This window comes from Periplaneta americana, chromosome 2 (genome assembly GCF_040183065.1).
Source record: "Periplaneta americana isolate PAMFEO1 chromosome 2, P.americana_PAMFEO1_priV1, whole genome shotgun sequence".
Classification (NCBI taxonomy): Eukaryota; Metazoa; Arthropoda; class Insecta; order Blattodea; family Blattidae; genus Periplaneta; species Periplaneta americana.
The window spans coordinates 134,249,559-134,267,404 of record NC_091118.1 but is presented as its reverse complement, the minus strand read 5'-3'; the positions used below and the strand labels follow the sequence as shown (position 1 = coordinate 134,267,404).

At 34.7% G+C, this 17,846-nt stretch overlaps 1 protein-coding gene across 2 annotated transcripts in view; it reads left to right on the top strand.

Annotated features, from left to right (window-relative positions):
* Positions 1-335: 335 nt before the first annotated feature.
* Positions 336-17,846, top strand: part of LOC138694583 (mucin-2-like) — a 417,701-nt gene continuing 400,190 nt past the window's right edge. Inside the window, exon 1 of one of the 2 annotated variants that reach the window (XM_069818451.1) lies at positions 336-733. The gene's annotated coding sequence lies outside the window, so the exon portion shown is untranslated. Of the gene's footprint in view, positions 739-17,846 lie in introns of both variants that reach the window. The other variant, XM_069818452.1, reaches the window with a different exon arrangement.

The following is a 17,846-nucleotide window of genomic DNA, read 5'->3' as shown; positions in this document are numbered from 1 at the left end:
TAGGTCATGACATTGATGTTCATTTTTTTTTTTCATCTGTTAAATTCTAGGATGTGCATAAAATTATAACTTTTCATCCAGTTTGCCTTGGCTTGTCGCGGAATTGTGTCAAAACTCGTAAATCCGTTTGGTGACATCCTCCTTCATGTTAATTACTTCACTCTTCCTTGTCACTGTTACCATTAATTAATATCACCTTAACCGTAGTCCGGACTGCGTGCATTCCCCCTCTACTCATTTCTCTCTGCCCCCTACATCTTTCACTCTCCCCACCATCCTTTCTATTTCCTTCGGCAGAAACAACTGAAACTATCTTTGACTTGGGCGTCGTGCACAGTTATGTTTCGAACGCTTTCCGAAGCGCAACGAGACAGAACTTGTTGGCCCAATTAAAGAGATTAACATACGTTCATCTACCTGCATATGGTTTCCGCGTCTTCGGCTGTCGAAAAATGCTAATAGGAAATTTTGTTCCAATTGTGCCATTTGTGAGTGACGTAACTATCGAATTTTCTGTTGCTGACTTTTGAAAAAAAAATTATTTGTGTGTGACGTATAGACATCGACTGTGAGTGTGTGTTAAGTGTATTTTGTGCAACATGAAATGGCGGTAGCAGTGATACGCTTTATGTCAACTGACAGCGGATTTGTGTCCCCTGTTGACATTATAATGTGTTAACAGTTGTTGGATTCATCAACACTAATTCTTCTCTGCAGTTACTAGCCTTAATAGGTATTGTATGTATTTTATTAATTATCATAATATTATTTTTATTACTAATGCTATTATTTGTTTGGTGGAATTTTGTGGAAAATTATGATCTATGATGCAGTTTAGACTACGAAAATTGGAATAATTCTGCGATGATTCCTACTACACTCAAGACTCTCTTTATGTTACTTCTTACTGTGTGTACATACGGTAAATAAAACACTTCTGATTTTTATATGATGGTATTTGAAAACAACTTAAAGATAATGAAATTTCCGTAATGAAGGTAACTAGTTCATAATATTGGATATATATTACCTGTTTATATGAATATATGACGTAACTAAAATATTAAACTTGTCTATTATGAACGTATATATACACTTTTTTTTCATAATTAGGTGTAAACATTGTAGAAATGGAATGTAGAGGTTAGGCTGAAATACCCTGTGATACATTTTTCTGGGAATGCTTAATTTCAGAATTGCAGTGTAAAGAACCTACATAAAACATTACGAAGTGAAAGTGATTTCTCTCTGATAATAATAAATACAGAAGATTCGGAGTGATTCCCTCAACTTGTAGACAGAGATGTGTCCGCAGTCTCATTCGTCTTGTAACATCACTGAGCGCGTTCAGTCTATTTCGGATAGTTTTATAGTAATGAAATTTATGACTAAAATTCTACTCCCTGCGGCTTGTCATTGACATCAATTTTAGGCGACAGTTAAGTTGAATTCATAGGGATTGAATACTAATAATCTAACGGTCAAGCTACTAATAACTTACTATCCATGAATTTCAATAGGTAATGCCTGCTTCTGTTAAAAAAAAAAACCGTGAGTAGCGTATAATTTGGGTTGTGTGGCAAAAGAAACGGTTTGTACTATTTTTTCTAACACTAAAACATTAAAGCATTCTCACGAAAGATTGTTATACATTGTACGTTGCATGTTAGTTTTATTTTGAACTTAAGTTAATCACTTTAAAATTTTTACAATTACGAAATATTCAGTACATCGGAGCGACAGCAAATACCATTTTGGAGTAGCTAGTTCTTCTTGAGAAGAAAGTGGGTAAAATTTACAATCTTTTTTTTCGATAAATACTTAAAAGAACTCAAGTTTCGTACTAGTTCTTAAATTCTTTATTAAACATGCGATACATGTGATCCTCACTTCCTGCATCACATTTAAGTCCTTTCAGATATCTTAAGTGCTTCTAGCGTATGTAAATTTCTTCACTTTCAGCAGTTGTTTAATTTTTCTCACACAAAATATATTGTACAAAAAGAACTGCACTTTCCAGAAAGGATGTGTATGAAAATATTTTAGTCATGTGCAGTATAACATTTACATTAATTCAGTATCGGGATTTTAATAATATAAATTTTGTCGTAAAAGTGGGACACTATTACTCTAAAACTGAGGCCATTTTCATTAAAATGGTAAAAGCGTATTTTATTTAATCCTTGAGGACATAAGTTACTGTATTTCCTGGTTTAGCAGAGATCCTGCTGAAACGATACGCACGTATGTACATAAAAATCCAGAAGCCTAATAAAATATTAATCAAGGAAACTAATAACGACATAATTATATGGTCTAGTATTTTTGTTGTATAAAGCTCAGATGCCACCAAAGCATTAAATATATGAACGAATATTATTGCTTAATATTTGTTACGAAGATGAATATTTTTAAATATCCCTTAAATATAATTGATAGTTCAATTTGGAAAGGGTATCAGAGAAATTATGAAAGAAATAGACTTAATACCGAGCTATAGAACAAATAATGAATTTTTTACCTCTAGATCAGGAACTATTAGAAGCGAAATCGCAAAAAATAGTTTCGATTACTCACTTATTAAAAAATGAAAACAACAACAAAATCATAAATAAACTGACATGAGCTATGTATATATATATATATATATATATATATATATATATATATATATATTTGCAAAATTGTTGTAATAAGCGAAAATAGAAATTTATTCTGTAGTCGGTGAGTGTTAGTTTTCAAGACTAAAATTTCAAATTATAAAACAAATGATAGTATGTTATGTAGAAATAGGGTCACGTCTCATACCAGCATTGATATCTCTTGTGATCTACATAAAACCACTTTAATTACAAACATAATTGAGGTTCGCAACAACCCCAAGGAATTCGGAAGAGAAAAGGTGTTCCTTTATCATCTTAGAAATTATTACTGTTGTTTTGAATTGTGTTTTGTCAGGCAGTGCCCTTGTACCAATATCATAAAATGATACCTTAATCTGAGACTATCTTAATACTCCGACTGGAGGAGATTAAAAATAAATTCACCTCTCTTGCATAGTATTTCATGGCGAAAGCAATAATTTAGAATACTGATAATTTCTACTTTACTACTTCAAATCCAGTATTAAGAGAGAAAGGCTAATCTTCAATATGCAATGAGTGAAATAATATGTTTTTACTCAAACATGTTACGTCGATTATGTAACAAGTTAACGGTTTTCAAGGATACACTACAGCAAAATTGATTATTTTCTGTAAGCTAGATTTACTTCGCCGTTAATATTAAATGACATACGTATTTAAATAAGTAGACGTATAAATTTCGTATTATTTAGACAAATTTTTTTAATATTTGCAACAGTAGACCAAGTGGCATTCCTTTGGCTACAAATATAGCAGATTGGGATTCTACTATCGATGGGAAGGTGTTACTTATTTCTCTTCAACGAGATTGAGCGTATGTCCCTTACCTTAGGTGTTCTGGATCGTCTCAAGCGGTGTCCTTGTGTCTTGCCGATAACATGACCAAGAAATTCCGCTGCTAGGAAATGTCTAATGTTGATTCACAATTCTAAAGGAGAATGAAACGGGCCGGAAAGATAAAAAATTCGGAAATATTCAAGATGATACCAGTAGTAGTATTCTTTTGAACGATGGCTTCAACTGCGAGGAATGACAGATAGAGTTCATTTGCGTGTTATGAATGTACAATAGGGGTCACCCAGCTTCATCTCCTTCTGGAAGAAGCAGTGCTGAAAATTTTGTTATCTTTAAACTGTCATTTCTGAATTTGGTTTTGAACTGCCAATTTGTAGCTACCATACAGTGTAGTATCTGAAGACCATATACTCGTAGGAGGATATGATAAATGATATTTTAGGCCTATAACTGTTAGGTCTCTTAGTCGATGTGGAGTAACGGTTAGCACGTCTGACCGTGAAGCGAGCGGCCCGGGTTCAAGTTCTGGTTGGAACAAGTTACCTGATTAATGTTTTTCCGTGGTTTTCCTAAACCTATTAAGAGCAAATGCTGGGTAATTTTCGGTGCTGGACCCTGGAATCATCTCTCTAGCATTATCACCATTTCACTCAGACTCTAGGTAACCATAGTAGTTGATAAAGCGTCGTAAAATAACTAATTAAAAATCATAGTCATAAAATAGGTGTAGCCTACGTAGCTATCAACTTCTATTCTTTGATAAAGGCGCATTAACCCTTAAATTGACAAAGTATCCCATAGGATACAACATTTTAATTTATACTATAATTTTAATAAAATTACAGAAAATAAATTGAAGATCTCAGTACAATAAGTGGGTTATGAACCAAAAGGCAGCTTTTCAGGAGAGCAAAAACAAAGTTTATATTCATTTTATTTTTTGGAACAATATATTATATGAACTTTAGTTTCTAATGTTACAAATGTGTCCATGAGAGAACCAATGACAGATTCCGATTCTCTGAGGCGGGAATAGTAAGAAGTTTGAAAATCCGAAAATGCCACATTTGGTCGATAACCCACTGATTGTTCTGAGGTCTTCCATTGCTAGGAAAACATAAATTGAAGCAAAATTACAACATAATATACAACAAATGTATTGTGGACACTGCATTAATTGTTTTCTTTACAGTCCGACACAGTTTAAGATAAAGAACATGGGGGACAGACTTCTTCCAATTTAAGGGTTAAACTTACGCAGTGTTCAAACATTGTTGAAATATTGAAAAATAAAACTAAATAACTGAACTAAAATAAACTAAAAATAACTAAATGTTGAAAAATATTAGAGTGCAAGGGGTCAAATGACTTTATTGTCAAACGCCTGGCATTAGAAAACAACAACTTATGCATTGGTAATGATAACCATACAACGATAAATGCGATCATGAGAGATTTCATTGCCGTTACGTAAATAATCAGGTTACTGTACAGACTTACGACCTGCATTATTTTCTTCTCCTTCTTAAGGTTTTGGACAATTTAATCCTTTCCGGTTTCAAATAGTTAAGACCATCTCTTCTTTGGTTAGCCTAGATTGCTTCTGGCTTTAGGTTGTATTTTAGAACTAATTCAGGAATTCTATCATCGGTCTTTCTGTCTGTGTTGTTTCTAATTTCGTTTGGTTCATACACTTTTAATTCTTGTCGCACTTAAATATTTCTTTTCTATGTGTAAGTGTACACAGTTATGAATTTAAGGCATTTCATTTCTGCGGTTTGTATTCTGGAAGTATGTTTTCTGGTCATTGGCCATGTTTTTGATTCGTATGTGTGAGTAGGTGTTGCCATAGATTTATATAGTTTTATTATAAAGTTTTTACGAGCTTGTGTTCTAGTGTGCAGCGCGAGTTTCCTTGTATATGATTAAATTTATTTTTCCATTTGTATAGGTTTCCCAGAACCACAAGAAAAAAATACAGGACACTTATTGCTAATATTTTCCATCTTGCTTATCCATGTTGTCTTTGAACAGATTAAACAATGCACTTAAATCAAATTAAATACTATTACTGAAAATAAAGTTTGTAAAGAATAAATTCAACGAAATGAATTAAAATGTATTCCTTAGAAAATCAGTCACACATATAATACTTTTCTGAAGAATGATTTCCTTCTAGCTAACGTCGGCCTGGATAGCGTTACGTTGAGTATGCTTAAATGCGACAGGCTTATGTCAGTACATTTACTGTCATGTTGAAGAACTCCTGCGGGACAAAATTCCGGCACACCGGCGACGCTGATATAACCTCGGCAGTTACGTTAAATAAACCATAATTTAATTTTTGTAGCTAACAATTGTTTGTTCTGAAGCATTAAGTTATGAAACGCAACTCAATCCTAAAAAAAAAAAATTCACAATAAGCATTGATTTTATTGTCTTCATTTATGCACCTTGCTTTTCTCATCAGTCTACAGTGAGTTCTTGCGGGGAAACAATCTTTCAGCATATCGTATTTGTATCAGGGATACACAGTGAATTGTATCACTGTTTTAAATTTTGGAGCTTCTTATCAACACTTTTGAACAGATCCACACAAACTTCATATAAATTAATGTTTTAATTTAAGAATTTCCTTCAACTCACTAGCCTATTTTCTTTAGAAATCAGAACTTTTTCACATTCACGATCTCATCAAACAAGTAAGATTCAGCAATGTTTGATCTGGTAGCAGTTTGCTTCATAGTATAAACTGTCTCGAGAACATTACATTCAGTGTCATTTTGTGTTGTCAGTGTAGCAAATAACAATATCACAAAAAGTGATAGAGACTGTTACTTGTAATAAAAGAGCAGTTGATATTCCTACTTTTGTTTTCTCAGTCATTAATTTTTAATACGAGACAAAGACATCTCCCTAAGACCTCTTTCGGAACAACGGGACAAATTGAAGGGTTCAGAGCCATATTGGGCCAAGCGCCATATATTAAAAACAGAGAAAACAAGAATTCAAATTGAGTGATTACCATAATATAATGAAACATATAGCAAGTAATATAAAGTGTGTACCTTAAAGGTTAATAATTATACACTCTACATTAAAGTACGGTATTCACTTAACTTTAACCCTAGCTTTCTCCGTTTTTAATAAATGGCGTTTGGCCCACTATGGCTTTGGACCCTTCAATTAGCGAAAAAATGGACTTCCGTTTTTTTATAGGACGTGTGAGAACCTCACACTTATATCTGCTTTATGCTATTTATATACGAGACACTTAATTATTGATATGTGACACTTCTTCTACGACTAAGTCATCCAGAATTACTTTAGATCTAATGGGGCACATTCCTTGAGAGTCATTGTACCTGTATAAACTTTGAAATTAATGTTTATTACAGGCTGCAGCATAAAACGGTTCTTAAATACCGGAGCCAAGGTACAACGCATTATTCCCACACCACGTGGCTGAACAAGTCACTGAATCTCTCTAAGCATGCAATCGACAACGGATCTCACGGTAGCAAAGTGACAATAAAACTTCTCTTTTAAAGTATAGCGAGGTCGTAGCCGGAGTGGAACATTTTTTACAGGCTCTGACTCTGTCCAAAGTTGCTTCCGACTTCATAGCCCTACTAGTAGCAGGGCGCCTTGGTTATCTGGTTCAAGTGACGCAAATTTGACTTTTAGGGCAACGCAAGGCGAAAGAAAGGCAAAGGACACAAAGAACTGAATGGAAATTATTATCTACTGCGTTGACAGGAATAAAAACAGTGTTTGCTGAAGTTGTAGCTGAAAACACTACAACTTGAGTCCGTGGGGGATAAATAATGATTGTTATCAATACTCAATGAAAACATGGATAGGACTTTTATAATATTATTATTTATAACAACACTTGGGATTAGGTTATAGCCTATATCTTCGTATGCATACTTCATTTAGATAGCTGCTTACCAAAAAGGACAGGAATTGAAGTCCTGCAAAAACACGCAACATTTTGCTAAACAAACTGTAATTTTTTTCCCCCGAAATTGTATCACCCTAATAGGCACGACAAAGCACAAAAAAGGAAAGAAATAAAATTAAGTCAGCAGGTATGAATGATTCAAGAGTGGTAAGGAGTGCATAGAGCAGGATGAGATAAGAAAATTATGAGAAGTTAATTAACCATATGGCGGCCAGGTAGCTTAGTTGGTAGAGCAACTGGCTTCAGATTGGAACTATCTGAGTTCAACCCCAGGTGACGGCAAGATTTTTCTTGTTTCCATAAAATTCCTATTGAATTGAGTACTGGTTATTTCTCTGGGGTAAAAGTTACTCGGGGTGTGGTGCTGACCACACCGCCTCATTCCAAATGTCGAGATCATGAACTTATGAAGCTCTCCCTCTCTATAACGCATATACAGAACGTATTAATAGTAAGTGTAAAATAGAACATTTACCTGACCTAACCGTATGTTTGCTTAATAATAAAACAAATGAATATAAAGAAAGGAGAATGAAAATGAATATATATATATATATATATATATATATATATATATATATATAGAGAGAGAGAGAGAGAGAGAGAGAGAGAATGCAAAGTGGGAGACTATTAAAAACACCGAATCGACTTCAAGGTTTACGGAAGAAAAGTCTGAGGAAGACTTAGAAAAGAGAATCAGTTAATCATTACGAGATAATTATGATGATGACGATGATTGTGATTTAAATTCCTGGATAAGTTTAAAATAATCTGTAACAATGCGATTATGTAGTGAAAATGTACTTTCAATATAAGACAATAGAAAACTTGTGGAAAATTTTACTGAAAATAAATCTCCAGAAGATTGATTCCTTGAAGTATTGAATTATTGAAACATGGCATGACACATCTAAAGCCTCTGCCATTATTTTGTTAATTTATTTTGTGATGGTTGTCTGCTACATTTTTCACTTGAAGTAGATTAATCCATCTTAATTTAACGCTGCCCAAATGTATCTACAGATGCGGAATTAAAATTTCTAGTGAATCTTGATGGGAGTCCACCTGTATGTAGGCAACAATTTCGCACGACTGTCCACAAGTAGCATATATACAGAGGTTCTTGTTTACTGCACATGCGCAGTCGGTTGTAAGCAAAATTTATGCAATAAGGGAATTCCAAATTTTATTTCCGTATTTGTACAGTAAATTAATCATTAGATTACATTTTTGTTCGAAGTAAATAATAATAGGCCCTAATAATAATAATAATAATAATAATAATAATAATAATAATAATGATAATAATAATAATAATAATAATAATTTATAAATATCAAAACCGATTTTTCAATTGTATATCAGAATTACAGTTATTAACATACAATTACGGTACTTATTGAAGCAGTTTGAAGAAACTACAATATAATTAAAAATACAAACTGACACATTATGATCAATTGTAGTTAATGTAGTCTAAATGGGGAAATAACTGAATTGAAACAATTTCATGTACGTTTTAAGCAATTATGGACTATTGAAATGTAGCCTATTTACGTAATTCTAGAGGACAGTCTTTTCCCTGAACTAAGAAGGAATTCAGAAGTGCGTTTTAGTATGTGTTACAATATTTTAAGAATTACTTTCATTCGATCGTATGTCTTTGATATTCAAAGTACTAAAGAACGTTAAAGTAAATGTTTAACTTTCTGTGAAGATACTTTGTATAAACATACATGTAACCGTTTGAAGAGAAATCTGAAAACGTTCTAAGATATATTAAGGAGGACCTACATCATGCTTAACCGAGTAAGTGTCATATTATCTGTGACTTTAGCATCGATCGAAAATAGTTTTAAGATTAAGAATTTTTTTTCAACTACTCTCATATTATAGAAGTCCCTTCTTAGACAACACATTTTTTCTGAAGTATTATTGAATTTATTTATTTATCCAAGTCAGGACACTTTAAATTACTGAAACCTCATCCAATGTGTTATACGCTAAAACAAATTTCTCATAAAGAATTCAGATTTATTTATTCAAAATTGAATAAAATAACATTCAGTAATAACCTCTCTTCCATGCTCTGTTTGAAATATTTTCAGGTCGTTGCTTTAGTGCACTCTCCATTGCATTCATAATACTGTATAAGACCAGTTCGAATCTTAAGGGGGGAAAAACATTATTTCAAGAAATGACAAAAAAAAAAAAAAAAAAAGGTAAAGTGCAATAACTATCATTAGCGATATCTTAAATAGTGTTTTTAGGTTTGCTTATGGTAAGCTTATATCATATCGTAACTGTCTGTTGAGAATACTATATTGTTGATACATTTGGTTTTCATTTTGCTGCCATCTATAGGCCAGTCCACAGACGTATACTTCTGACGTGCTACCATCTAGCGGCATGTACCCGGCGTACAGCTCATAAACCCCTATTCATTTATTTCCATATAGTGCCCATATCCGAATAGCCTGCAGATATTCCACAGTGTACAATTCGCGAATTAGTATATAATATTTGTAGTAGAAATGGGAACTAATCTGGCATTTGTCTTCTAAATAACTAAATGTATACCTATGGCAAAGGAAATCACTACAAACTACGATCAGATTGGCTAAACCCAGACCTGAATCCGAGACGCCCTGAATACGAATTTTTTTTTTTTTCAAAATTTAATCGCCTAGCTCGATTAAACAGCTTTGATTTTACATATTCCTAAACAAATTTTTCCAAAGGAATGAACATGAAATAATTCAAAACATGAGTTGTGACATTAAGTCCTATTAATTTGTTTTTAGTTTTTATGTAAATCATATTATATTTGATAAGTTTTCAAAAACTTCTTATACTTAAATAACTCTACATATCGAATGTGTCATTATTCCTCCCCCCCCCCCCCCAGGTTATAGATTTCATGCATTATAAACAGTGCTGATGCTTTAATCTTCGCAGTCATAAGAATTCGATGGTTATATTTTTGTTACAAGAAACTTTCATTTTGTTCTTAAATAGACTACTACATTTCCATTGTGAAAAATTATAGTTAAATTTAGTCTTAAAATAAATACTGTTCAAATAATGTTACAGATCTGCTAGTAACATTTGATACAATTACAAATCGAAGGGATTCAAATTTCACTCTTAATGTTTAGAGAAATTCCGTTCGTGAAGATGTAAACAAAACTCTCTGTTCTCTTGCCTCGGGCATGCTTGCTTGTCTTGTGGTGAAAGAATCTTACCTATTTTTCTTTAGGTCGTGAGTTTATTTCACGATGGATTCAAGGCCAGGCGCTAGCGGGATCGTCCGCTCATTTCCCTAAACCCAGAAATGCAGCTTGCAACATCAGCTGTATGTAACAGTTAGGTAAGCTGTTAACGTGTTACAATGGTTGACTGTGCATAGCCAATCTAGGAGAGCGTTACTTATAGCACTGAAATTACTTAACTCCTACTTTATTACAGTTTTATTTAACGACTATTCATTAACAATGGAATTCTGTAACGGTTGATGTAGTACGATCGACAAATTGGCGATAGAAAGGGGTTTGAAGAAGCGGTAATTGTCTATTGTGAAAAAAGTCTTATCATATTATTGAATTAAGTTTTATTTTTGCTTAGTCATAGTCCTTTGTAGTGCCTCAGATGGTATCGTACCTCACTACAAATTTAGTGGGTTCGGGTTCGAATTCAGGCATTGAGTTTGAAATACATCTCATACAAAAAACAACTGTTTTTGTGTTTATTTCTTAGTCTTGTCATTTTCTGTAGAATCTGAAGTTGTGAATTTGTGTCATTTTGACTACATACATGACGAGAGAGTTCAGTTACATGTGAATGTTTAATATCTACGTATGTATTGCTTCACAATTCTCAAAAGAGCCCGAGACAATTCTCGATAAACGAAGACGGGTACTAATATGTTCTTATTCTAACATTTCTTTAATATGAACTATTTGGCGATTAGTCACTTAGTGGTTGAAGATCATGTGGAAGAAACAGTCATATTTAAAATAACGTTCTTTATTATGATTCATATAATTTTTATAATGTTGCAGTCATACTTTTTCGCAGTGGTAGAAGTAGTAGTAGCATGTCTGATCAATGATCACAAATGTTCTAAAACTGAGAAAATTATTCAACTGAAATGATATTGTAAACAAACACTTCGTCTTCATTAGTCGTGGATTGTACCAGAAATATGTAGCTCTGTAAAACCGACATCTCAAACAAGTATTTGACTCGTTAGCTGTAAGTAGGCTGTAATGAACCAGGTACAATAACAAACTTTAAATTATCGTTGGTGAAAATAGACTTTGAATACTGACCCTCTGATTGACAAACCAATCATAAAGAGAGCATCTGTGGCGCTACAGTTCTTTAAGAGCCCAAACAGACCAGCCGGCTCTGAACTCACGTCCACATGCCGAAGCAGAGGTGGACGATCATCCAACCAAAATGAAGGTATCGTGAGGTTAGCACGATGATCTTCCAGCGATTATAGCGAGCGTTCGTAACCGGATTTCGCTACCTACCGTAGCTCCCGAAGTTCATCAAGATGTAGGGTGGGCACTGGTCCCATACAATGGCCGAAATTTTTTCCCCCATGAGGACTCGAACCAGTGTGTATACGCGTGTTCTATGCAGGATGCCGTAGACCACAACGCCATGGCGCGAGACATGAAGAGGAAATGGCAGAGGGGAATTATAGGAGAATCTGTAATTATTGCACCTCACAATTATGCTGGCTTTATCAGTACTAAAAGTTTCAAAAGCAAAAATCGGGGAAGAATCAGAATCTGCAAGTGAATTCACGATGGTAACTGTGGCGAAGTTGGAATAATAACTGATATATCGCAATATTGAACTGCCTTTGCGAGGTAATCACTTCACTCTTATATGCATCAGAACTCAAAATATTAGGTTGTCATATAACTATGTTTCGGTCAATTCAGAGGGTTTAATTGTCTAGATCTATTGAGATGGAGAAAGACTGTGTCCTTAAAGACCAAGACTTGCTGATAGTTCACTGTTACTGGCGAGTGGCTGCTTTTCCACTTTGGTGAATACAGTTTCATTTCCTAGAATAGGTGATTTTCCTGAGCGAAGTTAATCTACAAGATTTAGATCTCAATAATCAAATCTATTAATCAGGAGAGTAAAAATCAGAATCGAAGGGATAGTACTTGTCGAGTAAAACAGTGTTAACATACAGGATTTTTTTTCTGAGAAAAGTATTCATTTGGGACTAATATGGTATAAGAATTTTTTGTTATACTCTATCCAAGGAATAAGCTATTAAATCTGCAGTTATATTACGTCCATACTTTAATCCTTGCTATATTTTATTTTAGCCAAGCCATTCTAATATCCATTTGTTCTGTACAAGATGTTACAGATTCAGAATTTAAAAGCTGATATCCTGCTTTGGTCTATATTTTCCCCATGTATAAATGTATAGCCTATATTTAAAAAATTGAAAATTAAGAATTTGGTTATATACTTACTTACTTACAAATGGCTTTTAAGGAACCCGAAGGTTCATTGCCGCCCTCACATAAGCCCGCCATCGGTCCCTATCCTGTGCAAGATTAATCCAGTCTCTATCATCATATCCCACCTCCCTCAAATCCATTTTAATATTATCCTCCCATCTACGTCTCGGCCTCCCTAAAGGTCTTTTTCCCCTCCGGTCTCCCAACTAACACTCTATATGCATTTCTGGATTCGCCCATACGTGCTACATGCCCTGCCCATCTCAAACGTCTGGATTTTAAGTTCCTAATTATGTCAGGTGAAGAATACAATGCGTGCAATTCTGTGTTGTGTAACTTTCTCCATTCTCCTGTAACTTCATCCCGCTTAGCCCCAAATATTTTCCTAAGCACCTTATTCTCAAACACCCTTAACCTATCTTCCTCTCTCAGAGTGAGAGTCCAAGTTTCACAACCATGAAGAACAACCGGTAATATAACTGTTTTATAAATTCTAACTTTCAGATTTTTGGACAGCAAATTGGATGATAAGAGCTTCTCAACCGAATAATAACACGCATTTCCCATATTTATTCTGCGTTTAATTTCCTCCCGAGTGTCATTTATATTTGTTTCTGTTGCTCCAAGATATTTGAATTTTTCCACCTCTTCGAAGGATAAATCTCCAATTTTTATATTTCCATTTCGTACAATATTCTGGTCACGAGACATAATCATATACTTAGTCTTTTCGGGATTTACTTCCAAACCGATCGCTTTACTTGCTTCAAGTAAAATTTCCGTGTTTTCCCTAATCGTTTGTGTATTTTCTCCTAACATATTCACGTCATCTGCATAGACAAGAAGCTGATGTAACCCGTTCAATTCCAAACCCTGCCTGTTATCCTGAACTTTCCTAATGGCATATTCTAGAGCGAAATTAAAAAGTAAAGGTGATAATGCATCTCCCTGCTTTAGCCCGCAGTGAATTGGAAAAGGATCAGATAGAAACTAACCTATACGGACTCTGCAGTATGTTTCACTGAAACACATTTTAATTAATCGAACTAGTTTCTTGGGAATACCAAATTCAATAAGAATATCATATAATACTTCCCTCTTAACCGAGTCATATGCCTTTTTGAAATCTATAATAACTGATGTACTGTACCTTTATACTCCCATTTTTTCTCCATTATCTGTCGAATACAGAAAATCTGATCAATAGTCGATCTATTACGCCGAAAACCGCACTGATGATCCCCAATAATTTCATCTACGTACGGAGTTAATCTTCTCAATTTGGTTATATAAAATTAATAATTTCTTTTCATGTTCTTACCTTCACAACCCGTAGTGTGGCTACTTCACATTACAAACCGATGTTAAATATAGGTGCTTCTTCATGGGAGTACTTCCTGTGAGAAATCCTATATTGGTAATAGTTAATTTTTTACACTACTTTTTGATGATAGTTTTTCGTGACTACTTTAGTACTATAAACTATGTTGTTGTTGCTGTTCTTGTTAGAATTCTTAGGTATATCAAAAATATATTCCAGATCAATGAAGCAAGTTGATACTCTTTACAGTATTAACATAGTCGTTCTCGATGGTGGAAAAATTACAATTTTTATCTATTTATTCCATCAGCGGAGGGGCGGCTTTCTAGACTGCAATTTGCAGATATATTGTTATACAGTTCCATGAAAAGAAAATGATTATTGACAGTCAAACCACACTGATCAAAACCGGAAAAATAAACCAATATAAAAAGAAAAGGCAAATCCAATGTATATTCAAACAAACCTAAACTAACCAAATCATTCAACCAAACTCAAACTGACCAAATTATTCAAACAAACCCAAACTAACTAAACCATTAAAATAGACCCAAACTAACCAAATGATACAAACGAACCCAAACTAACCAAACCATTCAAATAAACCCAAACTAACCAAACGATTCAAATATGCCAAAGCTTCAGACCATTGGAAAAATCCCAAATTAACCCAACTACTGAGATCCAACAAAACAAAACCAAAACTAACTAAGCAACTCAAACAGACCCAAACTAACCAAACCATTCTAACAAACCCAAACTAACCAAACCACTCAATGTACCGAAAATAACCAAAGCACTCAAACCAAACTAACCAAACCATTCAAACAAATCCAAACTAACTAAACCACCCAAACAAACGCAAACTAAACAAACCATTCAAACGAACCGAAACTTAATGAAACAAAACTATTCAAATCACTAAAAAGAGACAAACTAACCAGACACTCAGATGAATTCAAATAAACCAAATCATTCAAACTGAAACTAACCAAACCACTCAAATTCAAATTAACCAAACCACTCAAACTCAAACTAACCAAACCACTCAAACATAAAACAACCAAACCACTCAAACAAAACCAAACTAGCCAAACTATTCAAACAGACCCGAACTAACCAAAGTATTGAAGCAATCTCAAACTAATCAAACCATACAAACAAGCCCAAACTAACCAAACATTAAAACAAACATAAACTAACGACAAAATTAAATCGAGACTAAACTAATCAAGCTTTCAACTTCATCGCTGTATAAGATTTCACAGCGCTACAGCAAATATATTCTAAATTGTGTTTTATTTAATGACGCTCGCAACTACCGAGGGTAGGTCAGCACACTTAAATGCCATCGACCTCGGCCGGGATCGAACCCGCAATCTCGCGCACAGAAGGCCAACACTCTACCGACTGCGCCACTCAGGCCGACCCAACACTACAACGCAGCGCCCAGATCAATTTTCTAAATTCTGGTTTGACAATGTGAAGAGTTCTAGTAGACGTTGGAGAGACAGTGTAGGTATCAATTTGGGTAAATATTTGTCGCGTTGTCTGTTATTATAATTAGTTTTTTCCATATATAATATCTTCACGAGTTTATTTGATAAAGGTACCGTACGTATTTTTATGTGATAGATTACGTGTGTTCCTAAATGATCGTTAATGTTACTCTCCAGTCTCTGTCCATGAATGTGCGGTCATGTACCCACTGTAGCTTTCTAGTTAAAGAAATGAATTGTCAGAGACGCGGAAACAGGAGACTGAAACTCGTTTCTTACTGTAGAAGGAAATGTAATACATTTCTGATAATTCAACTCGCGTTCAAGAAATGTCCAGTGGAAGTGTTTGCGTTCCAGTCATGAACATCTGAAAAAGCTGATTTGTATTACGGCTTTTTTAGGAAATGTGTTTGCATGATATTGAAACACGGTGTACCAGATCGCTCGGATAGACTAATAGAGCGTGGCGAACTCGACCAATCCATGGGAAAGTCTGCACTTGCAATGGGTTGTATAAGAACAGCGTGGTTAATGATACAGTAGTTAGAAATTATGGTGTTGCCCTTTCACATTGCCGTCGGAATTTGCTAATGATTTCACCCTTTGAGTAATTATATCCATTCACCTCTCAGATAGTGTGCTTTATCCTCGTGCTTCAGAAGAATATGCATATAAAATAAAGCTTACTTTCGTCTTTATTATGAGCTCGTAAGTATGTAGTTAATTTTCCTAACAACTTTATGCTTCGAAAGCTGTGATATTCTAGCCAACGGATTTACAAACTGCGGGTCACGTTCAACTTTTTTCACGCATAGTAACATAATAGGTTTTCAGCTGTATAACACCGTAATCATTCAATTTTCTTCTCTCAGTTCTTTCAAAATATCTTCTTTTCCTTTTCTATCGTGAGTTCATAATCTATTGTTATACATAGGCCTATCCCAGGACTTTTTTCTATTGAAATATTGTCTCCTATGGAGATTACAATCCTGTTGGGTGTTATGCCTGATACGTGATCGTTCCATTCTTGTAGCCACCTTAAATCTCATTCCACCATGTTCTGTATTTCATACTCTTGTCAAATATAATTCTTGACTCTGTCATTTCTGGTTTTCTCAATATTTTTCTTTAGTCATATCTAAATCTATTATCAACATTGTTATATTACAGGTGTAATCATTCTCGATCTCACTAATGCGGGTCTGGGCGTTAATAACTCAATCGAGGCACTACAGACTATTCCTTGACTCCCCACTTCACCTTCCCTGGTAGAGACAGTAATGTTTCGGACCAATACGAGTAAACAGGTAGGCAAGCATTGCTGAGTGACGGATTGTAAAAGGCAGGCATCATAGCTTTCGACTCTCGCTGATCGCCTAAAATCCACAACTGATGCATAGTGCCTGACAGTGTGTTTGTTTCTGAAGCTGAGTGAGCTAAAAGAATATGGGCGTTGTATTCCTTTCCTTTTCCCTTCCGCTTTATGCCCAGGGCTGCATTAATGTATCATCAAAGCCATCATAGACATTATTACAATCATCGATGTCACTACCACGAGCGTTCCTAACGTGAGTTTTGTACAGTTACTTATAAGGTCTTTATAACAAATACTACTCATTCACAAGAACGGGACATCGTAATTACTTGATCAACACGTCAAGTAAGACAATAAATGAATGATAGACACAAGAGTAACGCATATCATGCTGAGGTTCATGGTTTGAAACATGGCTGAGGGCGATGGATTTTAATGGGCTTCCTTCAGGAGGAAAGAAAAGCCAAGAGTTCAGTGTTGAAGATTTACGGCTTGTACCAGAGCCCTGTCCTTGATAGAAGATTCCGGACAAAATTAGTCTGTCATTTCTCATACACGTTTCAAGCAGAAAACGTTGTTCAGATCTCCTACTACTACTACTACTACTACTACTACTACCTACCCACTACTACAAAGCAAGAAACTCAAATCAGGTCCCTATGGCGGGGAGTAAATAAACGCTTCCCTACTTGCAGTGGTACCCAAGTCCACTGGATCACTGGGTATTTAGCTACCTTATGTGGTAGCTATTAGGTTACGTCCATTTTCGGCATTTCCCCTTCAAACTTTTCTCGAGTTCCTTTAGT